Raw genomic sequence first — 9,986 nt, 5'->3', positions numbered from 1 at the left:
TCAGGGGGTATTGGTCCATAAAACAATATTGGTCTTGAAACAATTCACAGGTTCTCATCCTCTGTGGAAACAAGAGAAGAACCTCTTTTCCAAAGCAATATATCCTTAGATCTAAATTTGGAAGTTATGATACTTTTATAATATACATGCTGGTTTAGCTTAAGAGTCCATTCAATGAAATGTCTCTCTGTACTTAGCTCCTTCATAGTCAAAATATTCAAAGAAAACACAATAATATAAATATTTTTTTTAAAAAAAATAAATTTTTTGTGTGGTAACATACATTTTAAAAATTTGTGAGCTATAAAGTCTGGGGCTTAACACCAAGAAGATATGATGTCTACTGTAGTAAAAAAAAAAACTAATTAGTAACTAAGTACTTAACTACTAAGTAGTTAAGATTGCTTAACATTAAACTGGACGTTTGATGCTACTTCTTGACTCCAATTGTCAGTACAGAAAGAAATGCAGAGAGTGAGGTTTTTCCGAATGCTGGTTTCTTGAGTCTGTAATTTCTCTAGGTGCTATCATTAATCTCTTTCAACCACTTTGTAGAATTACAAAATTCTCTGCACCATTAATTTCAGAGTCCAATTACTCTGGGAAGCCAGTTGTTTGTTGTTTTTAACTTTTCACCGTGTTCTTCCTCAAAGGCCCTGTCCTTACCCTGAACTGCTCCTAAGGGCAGGGGAAGGCGGGGGGGGGGGGGGGGGGGGGGGCAGGGGAGGGGCGTCTTCTTCCTTAAATTTGTGCTCTAATTCTGCTTCTGAGCCTAATTATTTTTACTTACTTGTTCATTTTGTTTTTGTGATGGAGCTTAGCCATAGCAGTTAAGGGCCCACGGGAAGGAAGGTCTCATGATCATTTATGCTTTGGACCGTCTTGAGTCTATCAGATTTATTTGAAGTGTGTCTGCATGTAAAACATAAAGATGTTAATTCAGCTTTGAGGGGCATTTCATTTCCGTGTTACTGCACTGTTCAGTGTCTGCTTAATCTTGACACATATGCATCAGTCTAGCTCATTTTCCCTCTAAAAGTATTGAGTCCTTTTCAGAATTGTTTACCTTTAGAAGTATTATTTTGCCTTGAGGAGAGCCTTTTCTCACACTCTTCGTTGAGTGGCTGGTGGACTCTTCCATTTTAAGACCTCGTAATTCCTATATCATGGAAATATACCCTGGTGCTTTGATACTGCCATTTCCAGACTCTTGTTATTCCCATTATAAAACTTAAGTGGTTTGAGACTAGGTTACCTCTCCTTATCATCTGGGTTTCTATCCTGGAAGAATAATCAACTTTTTTTTATTAATTCAATTTTTTAATCATTACATTTTAATTTTAGATAAATTTTGCTCTTTTGGAATACCTCTTTGATTAATAGCCTGCTCCCTCTCTTTTATTAGTACACTTTCTCTTATCTCTCTGAGAATATTAATCATAGTGTTGTGATGCTAGCCTTTGTCCACTGTCTGAATTGTGTTGTACCTGGGCTTTTTGTTGTTGTCTTTTATAACATTTTGCCATTTCACCCACATTTTTAGAGCGTGTGTTTTCTCACATTAAAGAGAAATTAAGAAATTATTCTAGAACCTTATGTGTTGGTGGCACTCATGAATTCATTGGCTGTTCTGCAAGTGTATGAAGTATGAAGCCAGGTTTTCAACAGGAGTCTCTCAAATGCTTGATCACATTGACTACCGGTCATATAAGAATCAGGCAAGCTAAAGCTATGGCTCATTTTCATTCTCAGATATTCAGGATTCAACAAAGCCTCATATCTTAAAGGAGCTTGGCTTATGCTTTGCTTGAGACCCTTCATCCAAAATTCCCGTTGAGATCAGTTTCCCTACAAAAATGGTTTGATTTCCTTCACTACCAGGATAGAAATGACTGCTTTGCTGTGGGAAGAAGAAAACATCTGACAGCTGTAATTTCATTTTTACAAAAAAAATTAATTTTTTTGATATTTTCTTCCTGAAGTTTGCCTTTCACAGAAACCAATGCTTCTCATCTCTGACCCCTTATGGACAATGTGAACACCTCTCCATGATGTTCTTCTCTTTAGGTACCTGTGTTCCACTCCTCAGGCAACTCAATTGCTACCCAGCCACTGTAAAGTTTGTATCACCTATTAGCTGCTATTGTTTTCATTTGTCCTTGCACTCTGATATCCCTTATCCCGTTTTTGTCATTTTCATTATGTTTCAAGAGGAATGGCAAGCTTTGAACGCATCAAACTTCCACTTTCTGTTTGCAACAGTGCAATCAAAGAAGACTGTAGGCCCCCCAAAATTCAAATACCAAGCTCCAAATTTCTGTTAAGAAAACCTTTTATGTAAGTAAGAACTGGTGTAACACTTATAGACAGGAACTGACAGAGGGGAGAGAAGCTATGAAAATAATTACTGCTGTTCTACTTAGAAGAAAAGGCAGCAAACACCAAAAAAGCTTGACTCACAGGAATATCAACTACCCAGATGCAGGTGTGTCCCAATAAGGAGACAGCAAGGAGAAAGACTCAAGAAAAGCCAAGGAGGCAACCCTGAATTCATTAACATTTACAGTATTCTCTTTATTCTAGGTTCAAGGACAAAGGAAGATCCAGTTACAGAGGCAACATATGGTTCAGCTAACTAAAATTATGGGAATAAAAGAAATAGAGGAATGAGGAGGAAAAATACTTGTTGAAAGGCACAGTGCTCTAGGAAAAAAAGAACAAAATCAAAAACAACATTAGAAACAATCAATTTTAACTATGTAAAGCTTAAAGAAATATCCATTTGACTTTTGAAAACTTTCAAAGGTATCTTTTCTTTACTCTAGAACATAGAAGATCTTGCAAGAAATTTAACAATATGCAAAGGTCTGTACCTGGAAGATTTCCGTGTTGTTAACTAGCTTGATATTGTCTCTGCTTTAATGTTATAAAGAATGCTCAATTTCAGAACCTCTAACAGGAAACAAGAAATGTTTTGTGTAGCCCATTTCTGGGATATTTCACATGCTGTCATTAACAACAACTGTAGAAAATCAGAATTACCGTATCAAGAGAGACTTTGTGATGGATTGAATAACACTTTACTTACTATTTGTCCTTCACATAATTGATACGTTAAGAGCATACTGGATTACAGGCATGAAGATTTAAAAATGTAACCAGAACAAACAGAAACAAAATTAAGGCAATGATTTGTAAGAAATGGCATAACATTAAGAGATTCTAACAAGTCAGACATTGTCTTAAATAAATTAACAATTTGGAGCATATCTTACAAACAGCCTGAAGATACTGCTGTCAAATTCCTCGTAGCAGCTACAGGTGGCAGCATCCACGGAGATCAATTCTTTGCAAACATTGTCAAAATGCCAAGTCAGAAATTCCTTTGCATTTGAAGAGCCCATGATTTGAGAAGCTCGTGTGTGGCATAGCTATACAAAAGCAAACTGTTAAATATAAGAGAAGGAACTGCAGAAGATGCCACAGTTTATGAAATAAACAAGAGGTTCTGGGCTTCATACTGGAAAACTTGGGAAATGTAAAAAGAATGACTTGGAAATTCGAACGTTATCTCAGACATGTACACCCACTCAAATGACTAAGCGCTTGCCCCAGTTAAAGAACAAATCAAGCGCAAGTACTTATTCAGTGAATTAACGACCATTACAGCAGGATGCTATGAGGCAGGAGCAGGTTAAAGGGAATATGATAATTGAGTAGCTATAGTGTCTAGCAGATGCATTGCTACTCTCCTATGTGGTAACTCCATTTTCACCCTTTTAAATGTGTATTTGTACACTTTTCAGGAAGCTTCTGCTCTAGAAGGTTTTATGGGACTTTTTCAAAAGTCTTTATTGCTTGTTGTCCATTGCTGTAAACCTCCCTGATCCTGCTTCCCCTTTTACCAACACATTTATTATTTCTTGCTCCATTATTTTCCATCCCCTATCTGTACCAATAACATTTTTCTATTTCTCCTCTCTTGAAAGTTCCTCCCATTGTCCTTTGATAGTTTTCAGACCTCAAGGTGTATTACAATTTAAACACATAACTGTAGAGTAGTAAAACAAGTGTTCACATAAAGGGAAAAGATGAAACTTTTGTTTTTCTAGGTCTGGATCCCTTAACCCAATGATTACATCCAGGTTCATCCATTTACCTGTAAATTTTCAATTCCATTTTTACTTTCCATTTTATTGATTTATTCCTTAAAATATTTTTTAATTAAAATATAATTTTACCACTTTTCTCTTTCATCTTCCTTTTTTAAATTTCAGCTTTGAGTCTTTCCCCTCCCTTCACTTTTTACTTATTATTGTTACACATATAACACATGTATAATATTTTTTTTGAAAGTAGGGCCTTTTTATTTTTACTTTGATTGTTCAAAGGAACCCAATGTTTGGTTTAACATTTAAAACCAGGGGGGTGGGGGGACAGGACTGGACCAGATAAAAAAAAAAACAAACCCTAAAGGACACCTATTGAAAGTGTACGGGGAGAGGAGGCTATTTCCCAGGCATAGGTATTTCAGCAGGTGTCACAGGGCAAGGTAGAGGGTGATGGGGCAGTGGTCACTGCCGAGAGCCTTGGAGCGGATCTTGCTGTCACACAATGCAGGTAAAAGAGAGTGTGACAACAAAAAGTAATCGAGGCGCCAGCCAACATTCTTAGCCCGAGCATTCATCATGTAAGTCCAAAAGGTGTAGGCATAGGCGGTGCTGGGGTAGAGATGCCGGAAGCTGTCAGCCAGCAGGACATCCTGCAGCAGCTCCCCAAAGCCTTGACGCTCCTGGGGAGTGAAGCCAGCATTCTCTTTGTTTCCTTTGGGGTTTCGAAGGTCAATCTCTTCATGAGCCACATTGAGGTCCCCACATAGCACAAGTGGCTTTCGGGAAGCCAAGTCCTTCAGAAACTTACGAAAGGCTTCATCCCATCGCTGTCGGTACTCCAGTCTTACCAGACCCCGGCCTGCATTGGGGACATAGGCTGTTACCAAGACAAAGGACTCAAACTCAGCCACAATCACACGGCCTTCTTGATCATGTTCTTCCTCACCAATGCCATAAGAGACTTTGAGCGGGCACTGGCGGGAGAGTAAACCCACACCACTATATCCTTCCTTGTCTGATGGAGCCGACCAGTATTGATGGGTGAGTCCAGGCAGGTCTTGAAGTTCAGCTGGGAGTTTGTTCTCTGAGCATTTGGTTTCTTGGAGGCACAAGATATCTGGTGCTTCTTCCTTTACCCAATCTAAACCTTTCTTCTTAATCCAGGCTCGAAGCCCATCCACATTCCAGGAGCATATCTTGAGAGTGGCAGATTTGCCACTGGGTGAGGTTTTCTGATCTGGAGGGTCCTCATACAAAACAGGGCCCTCTCCCGTGGCCTCTTTCTCGTTTTTCTTTGCTGAGCTTTTACTCTTCTTGGCCTCCGGCTCTGACTTGGGTTCTTCCCTGTCTTCTGCAGCCGCTCTCTTCCTACACTTTGTCATCCCGGTGACGAAAGCCCTTAGGCGCCTAAAAGCATTGTTTACTGCGCTGCCTGCAGATAAGAAACGCGAAATCAAAAGGGAGGAGAGCCTCCTCCCTCGGGCGTTCGCACACCGTGGGGCCTTGCTCACCCAGTCTTCCCGCCGCGCGCCCCGTGAGGCCCTGCAGCGAGCAAGCTGGCCGAACCCGCTCACATGTATAATATTATATATATAATATTGTCTATAACAAAATTCAACATATATTTACGCACACATATGTGTACATCTATACTATATCTATGTCTGACCATCTTATATTGTTTAGATAATAAGTTTGGGAGCTCTTTCTTAGAAAAGCTAAATTCCCTCTTTTAGCATTCATTAGTTGCCTTTAGTTCTTTCTGTAAGAGTGGGACTTCATAAGACTTTTCTCCTTTTCATGCTAGCATATCTATTGTGTATTCATATCATCATTTTTACTGACTTGTTTATGCAGCCATTTCTCCGAGAGACTCTTTCACAGTTGATTTCATGGTACTCTGACTTTTCCAATATTTCTATTTCTCTTCGACAATGTTCCCTTAGCCAAATATTCAGGAACTTAGATGTAGATCTATCTATTGCCAACGGAATCCCCATGATCCACTGGTCTTTGTATTGTGTCTAGTTGTGGTTTCCTGCAGTGTCTCTATTTGCTGTCAAGATGAATTTATTTGGTAAGCGGTGTATCTCCACTGATATGTGGATAGAAGAATAAGATTATAATATAGTTATGGACTATGATGGACATTAAAGTGCCGGAGTAGATGTTCTTCTAAGATCATGACTCCTGTAGCCACAGGTTTCTATTACCAGTCATTATTTCCTTCCTATTGAATAGCACATAAGTTCAATTTAGACATCTATTGGTTATTACAAATATGTGAATATCAGTTATTGGATGTTTATAAATAACTTTCATTGCGGTCATTGTTTTGGTTCATACGTATATCAGCTATGTAGAACTATTAAATTCTTCCTTCTATTGGTAGTTTGCATAGGTCTCTGTGGGACCTTGAAACTAAACCACAAGAAGAAACCATTCAGTTAAGATACATGGCTCACGAGAATCCTGGTTCCTGAGTGTACTTACCTTCTACCTCTGAGAAGAAACCAGAGTCAAAAGTAATAGATTGTATTGCCTGGAGAGTCTCTAGGACTACCCAGACCAACTACTTGAAAGGAAATTTCCCATGAATGGTTCTAGAGTTTTTGATGGTCTATGGTTCTTGTGGTGTCTCAGCAAGAATACCTGTTTAGCACATGCATAGTTGCTTGCTTTAGAGCCCAGAAGATAGTATGCTCTGGAAATGGAGTTATAGATAATTGGAAACCACCATATGTAGGCTGGATACTGGAAATTGGCTCCAGATCCTTGGAAAAGCAGCCAGTGATCTTAACTATTGACCCAAATTTCTGCCCCTTTTTTTTGTTTTGTGGATGTTATTTCTTTAGAAGTTATTGGCAGTGTGGTCCCATAGACCCCAAATATTACAGGATACTTTTATTGCTTAGTTATAGTCTAGAAATAAGATGGATAGTTGCCTATTACTGAAAAAACACATAATAGTATCAGAGAACATGGAAAAATCATGCTGATACCTAAAGAAAGCTTAAAGCCTGGTGGATGGCATTCATCTGCTGAAAGGTGCTATGCATATCAGGAGAGAAAAAAAAGTAGTCATGGCCAGGCCTGAATGCTGTGAGCTGCAATAACCATCAGCCTAGCAAAGACATGCCAACATCACGAAACAATGCTGTCAGGTGTGAATGTTAAGTAACTATTTTCTAATTAGACTTAAGGCTTGGTCCACAAGAAGGAACCTGTGCCCATCAGGAAAAAAAATAGTTGTATAGAGGTGATGGTTCTTAGAAGAGTACCTACTACTATTGCACTGCTAAATGAGCATAGGATCAAAACAATGACTTATCGTTATATCCTTAGATTAGCTCATCTCTCAAGCTGCATCGAAGTAACTTTCTGATGCAGAGGCTCCCAACTGATCAATAGGCAAAGAATAAGAGACTGTAAAGTCACGATCCCTAAATGATACACCTATATTATAGTCCTCTCTTCCCAAAGCTCAGGGATCATTGAAGAGGTGGGAATGTTTGTGAGCGTCACAGCTGGTTGATGACTATAAGAAAGTAGTGTTTCAAGACAAAACAGAACAGCTATGCATATGGACTCAGGATGCACAAGAACTGCCAAAATCAAGCTAGACATAATATGAAAATGGAGTAATATGAGGTAGCTACAAAATTCTACTAATATTAGTGGAGTTATCAGCAGCAGGTGACTTCAAATATAGGAGACTCGATTATTTTTAAGCCTAAAGACCCTTAGATGCTACTTTTGCTTCAGGAATTAGCTCTATTCTCATTTTTGAACTGGTATCACTAACTAGACTTGGAAAATTTAAATAAAATGAAAGGAGAAAAGAAAATTAAAGTATACATGAATTGGGAGGGAAAATGCTATGGGAAGGGAGAAAACGGTAGGAAGAGAATAGAAGATGGGCATGTATGAACTCCTACATGCAAAAAAAAAAGCAAGTGTAGATGTATCTATTGCACAAATATAGAGTCATAAGACTTTTCAGGACTACAGATCATCATTACAGAAATGCTTATATATTTACATATAAGTTCATTTATTGAAACAAAAGACAAAGGAATACAAGCAAGCTATACTTGGTGGCTATCAATAGTAATACAGAGAGGCAGTCACATACAAACTTTTTACAAGAGAAAGAAGAAAGTAGAAAAAGAGAAGCAGAAAGGCGAGATTATTCCAGGGTTCTTTCAGTAAAATAAGACTGGGTCTCTAATATATTACACACACACACACACACACACACACACACACACACACACACACACTCTTAGACAGATAGACAGACAGACAGACAGACAGACAGACAGACACACACACACAAACACAGCATCATCTTTTAAAATCTAGGTAATAATTATTTCAGGAAATGTAGTGTAAATGAAAATGTAATGTAAAAGGAGGAGCAGAAGAATACTTAAAGAATATAACTACTACAACCAAACGTAGGTTTATTGCAAAATTTCAAGTTTTAAAGAAAAACTGGAACCATTGTTACCAATGCAACACTGTTACCTTTTCTTAAAGAGATGGTGTTATGGCACAAACTATATTGATTATTGTGTTTGAGGAAGAAATGGGCAACACTTCAGAAATTGAAAGCTCTTAACACTATTGAATTCAGACCATAAAACCTTTGTGGGATTTTATTGCACAGACAAATGGTTGTATCTACCTGAGTGATTTGTGGGTTTCAAATTTATGTAATAAAAAAGAAAATGCTGACTGTTTGATTCCTTCTATAGAATTAGCAGATCACATAAAAGTAACATGCTTCATGTACTCAACTCACATTTGAAAAATTATTTTGATTAGAGACACCATTCTGTACATTCAGAGATGATGAACATATAAGTGAGGACATTTAAAAGTGAGAAATACACAGAATAATAAATTGCAATGGAAGTAGTATTAAAAGTGAGTTGATGAGACAAATAATAAGTGGCAATCCTGTCATAGATATAGTTTTTAAAAAAATACAGGTTTCTGCTATGCACACTAACAGCAAACAAGAATAGAACAACCTTTAAATTATTATGTAATGTCAATGATAAAGATACCCAACACAGGCCACTATTTTAATTGTGTTGTATGAAGTGTCTAAAACCTCAGTTGCTCATGTTAAGTTAGCCTCATGATGGTGAAATTCATTTTTCTCTAAATGTCAAATGAATCTATAGAAAAATAGCTGTTCTAGGCCAGGCCACAGGGATGATATAAAGGTAACGTGGTCTGTCTTGCTCCCAGGATCCCAGACATAGATTCTTAAAGAGGACATGACTTAGTGTTCAGTTCTAATCCAGAACTGTATAGGTTATATGACGGAGTCCCAAATTTAGAATACAGGGTGAGATACCACCAGCATTATGAGACAATTAAGTCGAGAGAAGAAAACTCTGACAAAAACAAAACCTTCCAAACTCTATTTAATTCCACATAATCAAAGTCCAGTGGAAGATTGTTTATTAAAAATATATAGCTATATCATTTGTTTATTAGCAACCAAAGAGACAGGATGAACAGGGCAGCTACTAGTTATATATAATTTCTAAAAGAACAAAGTTAAGATGTTTAAATGATAGTGATGAACCCAGCTTGAAGAGTACTGCACTAATCTGTGTGACGCCAATAAAGCATAAATAAAAGTGTGGATGCAGAAAAGACCCTTCAGGTCTGATCCAGCTAGATGACAAGCCAATGACACCTGAAATCATAAAGTAAATTTTTTTATAGCACCTGGGAGAAAAAGAATACCACCGACAAAGGGAGATTATCAAAAGACAGTTCTGACTTGAAGAGAAATACATTTTATATGCCAAATATCATTCGTGTATATAGCTAAGAAGATATCTAGAACAC

General features: G+C 37.7%; 1 pseudogene; it reads right to left on the bottom strand.

Annotated features, from left to right (window-relative positions):
- Window positions 1-4,353: 4,353 nt before the first annotated feature.
- Window positions 4,354-5,515, bottom strand: LOC142834097 (DNA repair nuclease/redox regulator APEX1 pseudogene; annotated as a pseudogene).
- Between the last annotated feature and the right edge of the window lie 4,471 nt (window positions 5,516-9,986).

This window comes from Microtus pennsylvanicus, chromosome 13 (assembly GCF_037038515.1).
Source record: "Microtus pennsylvanicus isolate mMicPen1 chromosome 13, mMicPen1.hap1, whole genome shotgun sequence".
NCBI classification, from domain to species: domain Eukaryota; kingdom Metazoa; phylum Chordata; class Mammalia; order Rodentia; family Cricetidae; genus Microtus; species Microtus pennsylvanicus.
Note: the sequence above shows the minus strand (reverse complement) of the source record. Positions and strands in the feature narration are given on the sequence as shown.